Source organism: Pseudomyrmex gracilis, unplaced genomic scaffold (genome assembly GCF_002006095.1).
Source record: "Pseudomyrmex gracilis isolate BER0280 unplaced genomic scaffold, ASM200609v1 scaffold_1521, whole genome shotgun sequence".
Lineage (NCBI taxonomy): Eukaryota > Metazoa > Arthropoda > Insecta > Hymenoptera > Formicidae > Pseudomyrmex > Pseudomyrmex gracilis.
Window position 1 is genome coordinate 4,677 of NW_018022105.1, and position 15,904 is coordinate 20,580.

General features: G+C 42.0%; 1 pseudogene; it reads right to left on the reverse strand.

Annotated features, from left to right (window-relative positions):
• Window positions 1–11,798: 11,798 nt before the first annotated feature.
• LOC109862229 lies at window positions 11,799–13,929 on the reverse strand (annotated as a pseudogene).
• Window positions 13,930–15,904: the final 1,975 nt, after the last annotated feature.

Here is a 15,904-nt window from a genome sequence, read left to right on the forward strand (position 1 = left end):
GTCCCGGTCGCCACCTACTTTCACCGCCGGCTTGAAGGATCACAACACGGGCCAACAACCACGAAGAACTTACCGTGTTGCTCTCTCAGAGCCCTTTGTCGGCACGCCGCTTGAGATAACCCGACGGCCGTCGAACACGCAAGAAACAGACCTTGTTTACAACTATACTACAAAATTAAAACTTATCAATTGTCACCAATATTAAGACTGAAGTTTCTTACAATGGTTTACAGCTTGCACGCAAAATTTTAGCCACACTTCACAAGCCTGCCGCAACTTCATACCTGGTAGGTGTCACCTTTAGGTACCCCAATTGTTGCTAATTCTTACGTCTTCTTATACTAACAAACCTACTGAGTTCATCCCAGTAGATTCGACCAACAATTGTGGTTCCTTACTTAAATGTCATTTTAAACGGGTGACTTACTCAATTTGGGCCATTATAAAACAAATTTTCCCTGATTGGGTTTTACAACAATAAAAAATGAAAACAAAATTAAAACCTGAACAAACTTTCAACGCACAATACAGAACAGGGCCTTATGCACTCTGTTGCGAATCTCGAAATAAACGTAAATTAATTACAGGACTGATTGTCTTTTCGACGCTTTCGCGTCTTGTTTCAATTACTCACTCCGTCGATGCTGATTTGCGCTTTCTAGCCCCTGTTACCTTTCCAGGCGAGCGACAACGTTGGAGTTCTTCCGTCTCTGCCAAAAGCCGTTTAAACTTCTAGAGTTGCTTCGCCGCTGTAGAAACGGCCGCGTCGAACTGTTGATCCAACTCAGAATCAACCGATTCAATTAAAAGTAGGACGATCTCTTCTCCGCTTTTCGAAGTCCTCGGTCGCACAGTTCCGTTAACGTCACGCGTCGAGCTTGCTTCGAGTGCTTACTGCACGACGCTGTCGATAACCGCCCGCTGCTGCTCGCACCGTTAATTGTTCCGATGCGCGCAGCTATTCAGATTGTACGTTGCTAATGTCAATCCTTACAATTGATTCGTATAGCATTACGATTGATCGATCTAAGTGGAAAACATTGTAATGTTACGTCCCGGTCGGTTGCGGCTAAAACAAACTAAAAAGAATTTAGTCCTCGGACCATTGACTGGGAGTTACCGCTATTTTAGGTAAAAACCCGGGATCGCCCGCGGCAACGGAGTCGTTGACAAAAATGTAAGAAAAAAAACGTGACGGAGGACGGTATTAGACGTGGTATCCAAAGAAAATGAACACCGTAGGGTCGTTGAGGTTGCGCGCTCCGACAAAGTTTACTTTATCTATGACGTAGGCGTGTTGCCCTATACACTCTACGCACTCTATTAATGATTTATAGGTCACGAGGCTCTCGTGACACAGCTGAAAACAAACGTCTGCGCGTTTTTGCCCGACTTCAATTCCTTGTCTTCCTAGGACTCGGCGGATATGACGCGGAAAGTTGGCGTTGTTGCAGGTCTCACAGAGTGTATATAAAGGCGCGTCTAAACCTGCGGGTGGATCTAAGCGAAAAACTCGCGCTGTTCGGCAACGTGTGGACAAGAAAGTTCTCAGTAAGGTTACCGGAGGGATATAGCCGTAGTGTGAATAAGGGTAAATCATGAAACGTGTTATCACTCCGAATCACTGACGAGTGGTTGCTGCGTGCAAATATCGCAATTACACGCGGGCAGAATACGCACTATATTCGTTCGACACCGGCTACACTGAATGAATCCGATTTTTACCTCCGTGTTTACTACAGGGACGTGATAGTTAATTTTGTCTCGAGGTTTTGTCAGCAGAATATTATCGGCGCACAACGGATTATGTCAAAACGGTTTCCGATGAGTACTCCGTGAGTTTCAAAGACTGGACAGTAAGGTCCGATATCTATTTCGTACATGCAATACGCACAATAAACTTTACTATTTCCGTACCGTTGGTATCCCGATACCTTACGACATCGACCTCAACTATACTTCTGCCAGTGATCGAAATTCTCGGGCAGGTAAATGACTGAGCCACTTAACGGAGATTCTCGTACGCAAATACATATTTATTTTAATCTCAAATAATTACAGGAAAAGCGGGTAACACTTTACACATGAGTTTTTCCTGATATACGCGGTATCCCGGGTCAGTTTCTGGTAACGTCACCGTGTAATACCAATGAGTGGTATTTACAGGAATTAACTTCTTCCACTTCCGGATTTCAAAGTTTGAATTTACTCTTTCGTTACTGATGATTACGGGATACCCGACGTCGGCATTAGGCGGCTGATGCAAGATGCTCTTTACCCACTCAATCACTCGAAGCCACCTTTGTTTCTGCCAACCTGCACGATTTCCGCGCTTGTTCGTCGGCATCTAAGATTTAACACTGATTTAGGGACCCGCTTTGTCGCGATTATTATTATGCACTTGTAATTATTATTATTCCTGGAATAAAGATGGTTAGTACAATACCTTGAGTGAATGCGCCGTTCGGGGGCGTTCTTGCTCTAGGTAGACAAGGACGACACTAAACGCGGGGCCTTCCAATATGGCGGCACACAAGTTTAGACAAAGACAGAGAGAGACGCGGCGTCTTCCAATATGGCGGAACCCACGCTTCGGCCGCGTGGTGACGCCGTAAGAATTAGTGACTTGAAGGGATCCTTAAGATGCGCCGCATAAGCGCTTCTTTTGGCACGGGTCACAAGATGCGCTATTTAATAAGCGCGTCTACGCAAGGAATTAGGAATGTAGTCTCTCACACAATACACAAATGACTTACTAGTTGGTATCTCAGATTGAGTTTAATAAATGAGTATATATTCTGAATATTTACGATACAAGCAATGCTCTTAATTCTACTCAAGTGCAAACAATGGATTAAATAATTGAGTNTTATTTCAACATGCAATATCGGAATTATCCTTGGTTTGTTGTTTAGTTACTACAGACAGTTAATACAGAATGAATAAGAATAAAGTATTAATATACGGTAATATTAATAGCGACGTACAATTACTCGAAGCTTACTTCTAACGCTGGATTCTTATGAAGTAGAAGAAAGGACCCGTGAATGCGGGATAAACTCGACGGCTTCGGTCCAGATGCGAGAACTTGAGAGAGACTGGAACTTGACGGATCTGGATCACGGCTCGGACTACACTGGACTGCTCTCGACTTCGGAATGCAAAAGAAGGGCCAGCTCGCTATAAGAGGCAGTGGAAAGGGCTGTTTGCCCGAGAGTAGGATCCGAAGGCGGAGTGGCCCGGGTAGGGATGAAACTTATGCGTGGTTTGAAAGTTAGGCAGCGTTTATGCGGGTGCGGCGAGATGGATCTAAGGAAAAGTTGTCCGAAAAAAGCGTTGTGATTGGTTAGATTGGATCTAACGGAATTACATGTATACACGGCTTTGCTGATTTAACCTACACTATGTTATGCATATATGGTGTGCCGCTACGTAGAAAATATAGAATATGTATATATGTATATATATGTGCATGCATTATTCTAGTAAAAATTATAAGTCAAAAATATGGCGCGGACGTAACAGTAATAAACATATGTTTACATGTAAAGATACGATACAGATAAAAGCGATAAAAAACACACCTACATTGTCGTTCAACTCACCTTGATCGGAACACGCAATCGTAACGACTATACAGTGTTCATTTTCTCTAAAAATCACGTATAACACCGTCATTGTGTTAAGTTCCTAATATTTCTTCGTGAGTGATTCCCTTGCCGCGAGCGATTTTGGGTTTCTACACAAAATTAGCGGTAACTCTCATTTGATGGTCCAAGAACAAATTTCCGTTTTTATTTCTAGTAACCGCGACCGACCGGAACGTAACACAACGTGCATTTGTGGAGACATCCAAATATTGTTACTGTGGAAAGCATCTACTCGCGAAGCTTGTCGCGTCGTCGCGGCGACCGCAAACGATCGCTAGTGTCGCTTCGGTGAATCAAAATCAGCCGAACAAAATGTACCAATACGTTCGTTGCGGGACCGTGTGTCCGCAAAGAAAAGAATACGAGCGATTTGCATTCCAAACGTACTTTCGTCGTTTTAGAACAAATTTGATACGCGACGTAACGACGGTTGCAACTGCGACAACGGACACTTAGCGAAAACGTTCGTTCCGGTAGACATCGAGTTCAATGGTAACGGCGATGCGCGAAAAATTGAAAGCGTCGCTAACGAAATCGCTCCGGTCATTTTCAAACCGCGTACGGTTTGAAAATATGAACGAAACGTTAACTAGACAAACGGTCGCGCAAATGTACAATTTGATCAAAGAAAATTTCGTAGTTGACGGAGCACTTATAGTCATCAACCGATCGAATACCCAAAAGTGAAGATTCCCGCTACAATAAACGTGCCTGTGTTGTGCAACGAATTTCACATGGCCGCGTTGGATAAACTGTTTGCTGTGCGCAGTACACTTCCGCGAGGGTGCTTATACAATTTGACGACGTATTTGTTCAAAAGAAACAAAACGCAATGGTACGTGCAAACTTTTGGTTGGCACTTGTCCACGGTTGTCCACTTTTCGCGCTATGTTTCCGCGATGAATCAATAGCGCGTATCACAACATTCGTGGTCAAAAAGACAAGTGTCGCCTTTGCTTCAAACGGTGGCGGTAGAATAAGTAAATAACGGACACTTTGCACAACATCGCACACTTGATGTAAACAATTTNGCTTCAAAAAACGCGCTTGGTTCAGTTTTGTTCGCTACTGTTCNCAATTCAACGATTTGCACAGAACCGACAGATCGCTTGAACGCTCGACGATGCGNGCGGTACTAATANCAATGACTCGCGCAACGATTTGTACAGAATCGACGAGGCGTGCGACAACGTANGCTACGAATCATACCGTTTAACGCGCGGCATTAACATCTGCAAAAAGCATTGTCGAATCGCGATACAACGCGACGCGTGGCGTTGTAACCGACAAAACGTACAACGCAGAAACATTGATCTCAATTGATCAATCGCGACGAGAGCAATCCGAGCACGAGAAGAACTAACATGCCCTGTTTCGCACCGTATTCGACGTTGATTTGTTAAAGCAAATACGATGATGCGATTTAAACCGAGATCCGTGTTCAACATCTCGTCGACCAGGTGCTGAAATACGGCTATTCCTTTCTGTATATGCAAATGGTGTTAGCGCTTGTTGCGAACGATTCAAAATTTGCATGGGACGTTGCTGGTTCGGTAGCGATCGAAACATTGCGTTANGCTCTGCGATGTCAGGACAACAAAGCAGCAAACGCTCAGCGTTGTTATAAACGAACAATAACGGACAAACCGAACGGTTGCGCAGAACCGCGACGTTTAGCAAGTGCGAATGCATATACNTTTTAAGCGATCGAGCGTACACGGCGATTCTCCAATAGTGCGACGACGTCGTAACGTGAAACAACGGAGTGAACGCGCGCAACGAGCAAACGACGCAACGACGACGACGACAAATTGTTCGCGTACGAGGTGCTAATGTTGGCTCACAGCGGCAAGAGACTGTCGGACATAGCAAACCTTGATCAAACGCAATTGAAACAATTGTTTTGACATGGAACGTGCGCTATATTTGTGCACGGAAACGTCTCAAATGGAACGATATAAACTACACTTAATTGACGCGACCGCATCGCTATCGTTCGCGACTCGTTTGCACACGTTTGCTTTGTGGTGCGACAACAGGTCATTGAGCATTCCGTTCAATGTGACGTCAAAGCGCGCAACGTTCACTCGCGTGTACTGGTTAACAACCGGTACGTCGAAACTAAGGGACTGAACTTTCACGCGTTTGACGCATGTTTGCGGACGCCGTGTCGTAAACGGCAAACCCGTAAAAGAACTGCGTGACACGATAAACCATGCGTCGCGCGCGCAAACAAACAGTTTCGTAAACACGTACCTGTAATTGTTCGTTTGCGCGCACATCAATCACGTAAAATCAAACTCGTATTACGAATCACGAGACGAGCGTCGTTGTTGCGACTGTTGTTCAACGCATCAAACTAAAACGCTGTGGGTAGCTGTCATTTAACAAACGTTTTGATCCGTGGAACTAACATCTTAATCCGTCGAACGAACGTCTTAGTTTGTCGAACGATCATCTTAGTCCGACGAACAAATCTTTTGGTAGACGCGTCAACGAACGACCATATGGGTTGCAACGGCGACGATTGTTTTGTCACAGATGAGATATATTTGGGGGTACAATACTTAAGCTCACTGCGTGAAGGTTGCGGCGATTGGTTTCATTCGGATCAGATCGACACGTCGGAATCTTTGAACATGGATCGTTCGATCAACCCTTCCTTGAGGCGTCGACCGACTCATCGTTCGTCACCGCAACATCGAGCAACAAAACGTTTGCCACCCCCTCCGGTTTCTCGTCATGTCTGCGTTAACGTGCGAGTTCCGTCGGAATCGATAAATGTTCGACAAAACAACCGTTGTCGTTCGCGAAGCAAGCGCGCAAACAGACATCCGATGTCGCGGTCGCGCGAAAAGTTGGAGATATGCTGCGCCAAGTGCCATTTTGCGTTGACGACCGCGCTAAGTTACGTCCGACATAGCGATACCCTCGCCGCAGGAGTACAAGCGCAAGAAAAAATCCATGGTTATAACACACCTAGATTTGACGAGACACCTGATAGATTTTACTAAATGCTTTCCACGACCCAANCGTCAAAGATCCGNNNNACNAAACGGCANNGCNATTGTTANTTACAACAATGCAATGCNACACAAAATTCCGATCGACAACGTTACGCTTCTGCAAATAGTTCTCGTATAGAATGTGTTACCGTCGCACAACAACGACGCCGCGCGACAAAAGCTCAACAGCAATTTGTACAATCGGTTTTACGATATAATGTATAGCGCGCGCGTTTAATCGAACTGTCGTCTAAAGAAAAAGAACGGCGCGATCGTAAAGTTTAAACTGATGGAATTTATTGTTCAACGTTTGTATCCGAACGAGTACTGTCCGCGAGGGAATGCGACGCCGTTGACACGAATTGCATTGATCAAGCTAATCTCTTGTAATACGTGAAAGCGCGAGTAAACGCCAGTATCAATTGTGCCATATCAAACATTAGCGAACGTTTGCCAAATGTCACTAAACGAACAATTATGCATCGACGGCACAAAAATAAACGTATATTCGATATAACGCAGTGTTGATTTATTGTCATTTTTTGCATTTGCCACCAAAGGTACAAGGTTTACGATTTGCACATTTAAACGTACGACTTCGAATCGTCGGCAAATGCGATCGACGAAGAGTATCTCTCGCTCAGTTGTAAACTCGAAACAAACCGTCGATCTTTCGTTCGCTTAAAGTAAACGGAGCGAGCGTCACATCGACCTTTTACCCACGAGCTACGGTAAAAATAAAAAGACAAAAATAAGCAACTTTGTTAAAAGCGCGATACGTTGAATCACGTGTATCTAACGAATCTAAAAATCCACGCAACCGCGATAACGCAACAATGCGTTGAAAATATTGCTACGTTCAGAGCGACACTGGCAACAACGCAACAAGAACACGTTGTTCGACAACGACTACAGATGCGATTGCGCGGATTCCGAACTCGATTTGGTAAGTGCGTCGTCGAAGCAAACGGAAAAACAGCGAAATTTGCGTTTGACTCGGTGTACCACAATCGAGCGGACTACACCAATCGCGCGAATCGCGTCGATTTATCGAAATGCACCGATCGCGCAGATTGTCTTGATTGTTTGGGTTGAATCAATCGCGCGTCAATTTGCGACGACTACGGTAATTATTTAGACATCGACGTCGGTGGTCCGTTTGGTCACGATTCGACAAAACGTTCCAAGACGACAAGGTCTCAACGGACAACGCTTTGAACGACGAGCATTGAGACGTTCTGCCAAAGTGCTACGTGGAGCTATTGGGCGCCACTCGCGCGGAAGTGTCGCTACCACCGTACAAATACGCTAGCGTGCCTATGTTGATAACGGTGCAACGAGGGCGTCCCGTGATCGATTCGTTTACTGAGAAAGGCGGTACATTGAAGAACATTTTGCAATCGAGCAAGAGCTACTTGTACTATCTGACTACTTACCCGTTAAAAAAACACATTTTGCGGTTACAATCACCTCGTGCCGTATATGCGTGAAAACGCGATACGCTTCTCGCGTCACCACGTTTGTGCGTTATTCGGTTTCGACAAAACGCGCGATCACAACCTTGTACGGTTCCGACCCAACGACAACGAATGCACGTATTGGTCGGGCGAACGCGTGCTTTGACGTACCGTTCAACTTTGATTGTATTAAAACACGATCCGTGTATTTACAACGGTAGCGTTGTATTTGTATTGCAAATATACATTACCGAATCAAACAAGAGCAACAATTCTATACACGTGTCGTATAATCTTGGCAACCTGATCGCCGATTTTGACGCAGACGTGTACACGTGCATAATTACACGCGGAATCGAATCGTTTCTCCAATTGCATGCGTGCATGTCTCGAACGTTTCTGTTCGGCGATAAGTTGCACTCTACGTGCTCCCAATCAATGACTTATCTCTTATTCTCGCGCCTAATGTGCGACACGTCGTCGCGGCGCGTTCGTCGTTTGTCGAGCAGCGTAGCGGTACGTTCGGAACAACGGAGCGTAGAGTGGACAAATTCCATTGCGGTAAAACTATTGTTTTTTTGCAAATTCAATTATGACCGATCCATGGAAGCTCTGTGTCGCGCGATGCGCACATTCGGTCTTTAGATGCGAGTTTACAAGCGCGCGTCAATACGTCGTTACGCTACTTGCGTCAAAATTCAAACGCGGAATGAACGTAGACCCCTGGATCGACGAATCTATTTGGAATCGCGCGTACCTCGACAATATGATATGCATAGCAGCAACTACTGATCTAGGTTAAAGATGCGGCGATTGCGCGGTGCTTAACAGCAATTTGTATAATCGGTTTTACGACATAATGTATAGCGCGCGCGTTTCATCAGACGGTCGTCCAAAGAGAGAAAGCGTTTAATCTGTTGGAATTTTTTGTTCTACGGTAGTATCCGAACGTACGAGTACCGTCCGCGAGAGAATGCGACGCAGTTGACTCGAATCACACTCGCATTGATCATGCGGATTGTCAATTCCGCTATAGCAAACATGAATTAACGTTTGCTTAATGTCACTAAACAAAACAATGATGCATTGACGGCACCAAAATAAACGTATATTTGATGTAACAAAGTCTTAATTTATTGTTCCTTTTTTGCATTTGCCAGCGAGAAAACAACGTATACGATTTGCAAATTCATATGGTGTTTTCCTTACACATCCTAGTTTTGATTAATTGTGTTACATCCGCACATCTTTTCGACTTATATTTTTCCTTTTACTTCCCTAAACCATGTCTATTACACGTAGTCTAATGTATCATGCGCCGTCTCTGATACACGTAACTAGCGTAAGTCATATATATACACACGTGTATACATATATAAGTGCATACATATATCATAAGTATTCGTATATCAAGTAATATAGCGTATGAAACCACCATAAACCATCATGTGCGTTTAAAAAACGCGCTCTAACACTAAGATTTAAGTTGGATCTGCTCCGACCAATAAAAACCTACCTTTTTGGACAACTTTCCCCTAGATCTTTTCGGCCGTACTTGCGTGAACACGGCTTAAGCCCAAACTGCGCTTAAGCGTCCTTCTTACTGCGCCGGCCGCTCCTTTCCACTGCCTCTCTTAGCGAGCTGGCCCGACTCTTTCACTTTGAGCCAAGCCGAGCGCAGTTCTCTCCTAGACCTCAGAGCAGCAAGTCGAACTTCTTCTAACTTTGACCGAGTGATCATTGCTTTCTACATCCCGACACACAACGGGTCTAGTTCCTAAGTTCCATCCCGATGAGCGGGTCCATTCAACATATATTTGTACTGCGTTAGAATCTAGAAGAAACTGTATTGTAACTTATTTTATATATTGTATCTTTATTGCTATTTAAATATTAATCCACTACAACTCGTTCCATATTCGAGTAATATATACATATATCATACGAACTCGAATCTTTACTGAATATTGCAACACGCATAATCAATTGTTTTGTTAAAAACATGCCAAATATCGCCAATTCGAGTAATCTATTAATTGCACTCGAATTGTTAATATAATAATTATTGTACTTGTAATATTAATATTTGCTTTATTAAGAACATATTATATTGTTGCTTAATAATTTTAATCGAGTTGTCTTTACTCTATTTTATCAATTGACTTGTGTATTGCATACATTCCTATATTCTCATTGCTTAATTTAAGTTCTTAAATCTTGAGAGAAAGCGCTCGTACAGCGAATCTTCGACATTCTAGTGCACCAGGAACGCGCTAACCTGCGCATCTTGGAGCGTTTTTTGTCTTTTCCTTTGTTCACGGCAGCGCCGCGTCTCTTTGGCGTGGGTACCGCCATCTTGGAAGACGCCGCGTCCTCCGACAGAATGGCGCCGACCGTCTGGACGGTTGGTTTAAGTGCTTTGTTTGTGACCGAGAGAAGGAACGCGCTGACCTGCGCATTCCACTCGAGGTACTATAATCTACTATTCTCTTTCAGATATAATATAAATCAGTGCGCGTTAACAAATTCGAGGCGTGAATTGTTAATAATTAATTTGCTCGGTAATTGTAGATGCCAAAGAGAACTAAGCGCGGTATTAGATCCGGGTAGCGAGCTCATCGGTGGCGTCGTCTTATAGCGTGGGTAGAAAGCACCGTAAACCAACCGCCTTGCGCGAACGACGTCGGACACTCGGTGATTCTTTCTAACAAAGTGCTAAAACACAAAGTGCAAGTTCGGGAATATAAAAAATTGATTTGCGTTAACACATTACATTGGTATTACACGACCACGTTACCTGTTAATGATCCGCGATTTCACGTATATTAAGAGAAGTTGATATGTAAGTTTATTCCTGCTCCGGCTGTAAGAACACTCGAATAAATCAATGTGTATCGGACAACCTTTACCTCTCGGAGAACCCGATGAATTTATTAAAATTTTTCCTGCTTTCAATCACTGGCAGAAGTACAACTTAGGTCGTTGCCGTATAGTAGTTTTGGCATTTAGATATAATTTGAGTGAAGATATTTATTGTAGACGGTATGCATTCCAACCGGGAGTTTACCAATTTTGCCAGCCTATTTTTAGTCACGGCATCGCGATCGGGACTAAATCAACTGCCGTGTCGTGCTCTAAGTGCCAGCGTAATCTTACCATTTTTAAACGCGTTAGCGAATGTACCTCGTGCCACGAGGCGTATTTAAATTTTGTCGGCGTGCACTCTGATGATTTTTATACGTTAACAGATTCCACGGTTTATGTATATCAGAGCAGTTGCGTTTAATAGAACCACCTTATGAATCCGATTCCCCTCTTGTGCAAGCGCGTCTATTTTATAATTAGAACGTGGACCGACGAAGTTTATTGCCCGGTTTGTGCGAGAGGTATTCCCGAGAACGAATTGCGCGAAATAATAGATTACCATCTCCTAGTTACAAATAACATAATTCGAGTCGGTTTTCTTCTGTGCGGTCGGTGCTGGTCGAACGCCGCTCAATTAAGGCCCGCAGAAGAGTGAGATTTGTGCGGTACACAACAGCTCTGTAAAACAGACACCGATTGACTTTTTGAGACTTCTATGTGCGGACCACATTCGCATCGCACCCGACAACTATTGCTTCCATCTCTCAACTTCATGCGCCGATTTACGATTACTCGTTGTAGACAAGCTTTAGTACTTTACCTTAAATCTCCGGCAAATTTGTGCGAACCGTCATACGTCCTGTGCAAGCAGTGTAAAGATACACGTTTTCCAACACATATCCGAAAGGTTCTCCGTAATCACGGTTTTGAAATAGGACGTCGGCGAGCGGTCCGACGCTGTTAGATTTGTTACCGGAATCCCACCCGCCATCGTGAAGTGCTAGATTGTTCAGAGCAATGTGCCTCGAGCAATTTTCTTACTTCATCGAGCATTTTAGCCTTCATTCTGTAAGTTTCTACTTACACACGACCCAACCGTCGTCGTATGATCAGAAAACCGCGTATAGGTGTACTTTTCTTAGATTTCTCTTCAGCTCCTTGCAACGAGTGCCTTGCCGCAAGCTATCCCGGGTCTTGTACCTAAAATAGCGGTAGGTCCGCGAGTCAAAAGTCCGAGTACTAAGTTCTTTAACATTTATTTTTGTTTTTTTTTTTTAGCCGCGAACGACCGGGACGTAACAATTGTCGTTGTTCTCGTACTTTTCAACGATGCTTTGCTTCTTCTTTACTCTGCGCGTCATCGTCTACATAATCTTGGCAAGAGTTTTCGTGCCTTTTCACTCTCAAAGTCCTTCCAAGTCTCCAGCACAACACGCGACTCTCGATGTCGCCGCTGTTTTTCGACACGTTGTTTTTGCGCTCGAATATACACCTGGCCAGAGCGACGTTGTCGAGACTGTTTTTTAGCTGCGGGTTCAGCAATTTGAACTTGGCGTAAAGGATCGAGACCTTGACGTGCAACGTGCGTTCGATTAGACGCTCAAACAGCTGACGAGCGTTTTCGTCGTGTCCTGTGCGATTTCAAGGTCAATGTACGATCTCCACAGCAGTCTCAGCATGTTCAATCGCGGCCGCGCGACGGTGAATTCGTAGATCGCGCGGGCGCAATCGATCTCATTCAAACGCGTTTTCAGCTCGGCAAATCGCATCACCGTGGCGCGATTCTCCGGACCGAACTCGAGAAACTTCACATACAACTTGCGACATTGATTGAAACTTTACAAGCTGCGTTTCTAGATCAATATAACTTTGATAGAGCTTGTCCGTCTGACAAATGCCAAGTGCCAGATCTAACGATTTTTTGTTTTCGCGCGGTTTTTTTGTCGGATCTCGATAACGTACGCGTAATACAGCCAGATCTTGAAAAAAGTGAACCGTTTGTGCGATATGAGTTTCAAACACACTTTGTACACCTTACGGCAACGTTTGATGTTTTTCGTTTCCAGTTCCTCAAGAATGGCATACTTGATCCAAAGGTAGATGTACCTATGCCAGCATTGTTTCTTTTTGGTGGACGAAACTTTAGCGATAGGTTGTTCGTACGTCTTGTAAATCACATTGGGTTTACTTACAAGATAATCGAACCACGTGTCGTAGGTAGACGGATTCTCTTTTACTTTCTGCTCGTACTGATTCTTGCGCTTGCTGATCACGTCCTCAATTCCCAAGCAATCGCCGTAATTTTTTTGTGAATTGTATAAACCTTGTATAAGCCTTGTAAAATTCTTGACTGCTTCTTTTTGACAGATGTTCCAAAGCGTACTTGTAGATGATACGCGCGCGAACGTGTTTTTGTTAATTTATCTCGAACTTAACAAAAGCCGGAAACTACTTCTGGTTCAGACCCTCGTCTTTGTAAAAAGTTCACCGCTTGTTTGTAAACGTCGCGCGCGTCTCTGATGAATCCGTAAGGCTTCTCCGTACTTTATCCAATGCTTTATCGGGATGTACCATAATAAAGCGCTCGTAAATTTGTCGGGCGCGATCAATCTCTTTGTCGCAGCGCAAACTTCATATTTGTCTGCTAGGCCTCTGTTCGTCCGGTTCTCATTTCATTCTTCGCTCGATCACTTGACGCGCACAGGCAATGTTTTCCAGAGATTCTTACATGTACGTATATTTGTACCAAAATTGATTTGCTCGTGGCAGCAACATAACCGCACGATCCCAAAGATTCTTGGAGTAATTGACCTGCCTGTTGCGCATCTCCATCTCCATGTATTTGAAACACAGAGATATATTCCGATAATCTACCTCCAGCGCTCGCTCGTAAATAGATTTCGCCCGTTGGATCTGTTTCTGACTTTCTTCTCATTGTGCGTACTTTACCATAATTATCAACCCAGTAATTTTAAATTCGAGACATTCAATATTAACATTATTATTATTTTTTTTTTAAAAGGTGGAATCACCCCTTTCCATTTATGAGTACCTTTTTTAAGCAAATTTATAAAGTGGCCGGCACCGGCCCAGTGGTCTCGCGGCCTGAGTGCGAGGGCTGCGAGTGAGAGGTCCCGAGTTCGAATCCACACCGTCGGATTTTTCCGGGCCGGTCTCTTTCAAGTCGAGTTTATCGATTGAAAAGCGAACTGAATGGGGCCTCCGAATAGATCGTAAATACAAATGGATCGTGGATATAGAAGTAAAGTGTTGAAAAATAGTGTAACCCTGAGGGGAATCAATTAAACTTTCTTTATCCTTTATAAAGTGGCCGGCAATTGCACTTTTACTAACTTTTCAGAAATTGCATCCATTTAATATTTTTTATCTTACAGAGATTACAAGACCAATCTTTATATTCTTAATAATAACAATTTATTCTATATATTCTTAAATATAACAATAATTGTTTTTCCTATTTCTATAATCAACATTAGAAGAATAAAAATTTTAATTACAGATTCCTTCAATACTAAAACAAGATAAATTATTGTACTTATTTAAGTAAGACATCAAATATGATTTATATACTGTTTTACTTACCCTACCATTTTACTTATAATTAGTTAAATTTTGAATAAACCTCAAATCTTACTCAAATTTTTCACCGCAGTATCAAAAACTGTAATTTAATATTTGCATTACTAATAATAAACTTATCAAGAATGCCACCAGTTTGTTTTTTTATCTTCAAATAATTCACAACTTACGTTACTATTAAAAATTCAAATATGATAATATTTATAATCTTTCTTTTATTTACTTCCTTGTTACTAACATTTATCCACATTAAAATAATTTTATGATCCATATTTGTAAAAAACTAAATCAAAATGTACACAAAAAAATCAAGTTTTGATTTAAATAATTCTGCCTTTATTATCTTACCCTTTTATTTACTCCCTTAATTATAATACTTTAAAAATTTTAAGTTAGTAAAAAACTATTAGTCTTCAAAGTTTAAAAAATAATTATTTTATACATTTTAAACATTTTAATCGAAACTGATATCTTTACATTTGCAATCTAAAATTTTTATTATAAATTATACAATAATTATTAACTAAAATTATATTTATAAATTAAATACCCTTTGATTTTTTTAGTATTAAAAAAGTATTTAATAAGTTTACAATTTTTATTACTTAAATCAGACAGAGCACTCTAATTTTTATAAGTAATTTTACTACCAATAAATTAAATTTACTACAAATATATAATGAACAAATGACTATATTTAACGAACCATAAAGATATTAGAATTCTCTACTTTATATTTGCCATATGAGCTGGTATGATCGAGTCATTAATGAAAATAATTATTCAAATTAAACTTGGATCATGCAAAGCAATCATTAACAATGATCAACGTTTATAATTTTATTGTAACAGAACACGCATTTACTATAATTTTTTTCATAGTTGTGCCATTTATAATTAGAGGATTTTGTGATTTCCTTGTCCTTTTAATGATTGGGTCAGCAGACATAGCTTATTCACAAATAAATAACATAGGATTTTGACTTCCATTTCCGTCTATTATACTTCTTACTTTAAAAAGATTTATTAGCTCCGGTGTTGGAACTGGTTGAACAGTATACCCTCTTCTCTCCTCCAATATAGTCCACAGAGGTTCGTCAGTAGATTTAACAATATTTCTTTACATATTGCAAGACTTTCTTCAATTATGGGAGCTTTTACTTTATCTCTACAATTATTAATATAACTCATAAACATTTTTCTGTAGACAGACCTCTTTTAATAGTCTGATTTATCTTAATTACAGCTATTCTGCTTGTTTTATCACTACCTGTGCTAGCTGGTGCAATCACTATGCTCTAAACAAATCAATATTTTAATACCTTAT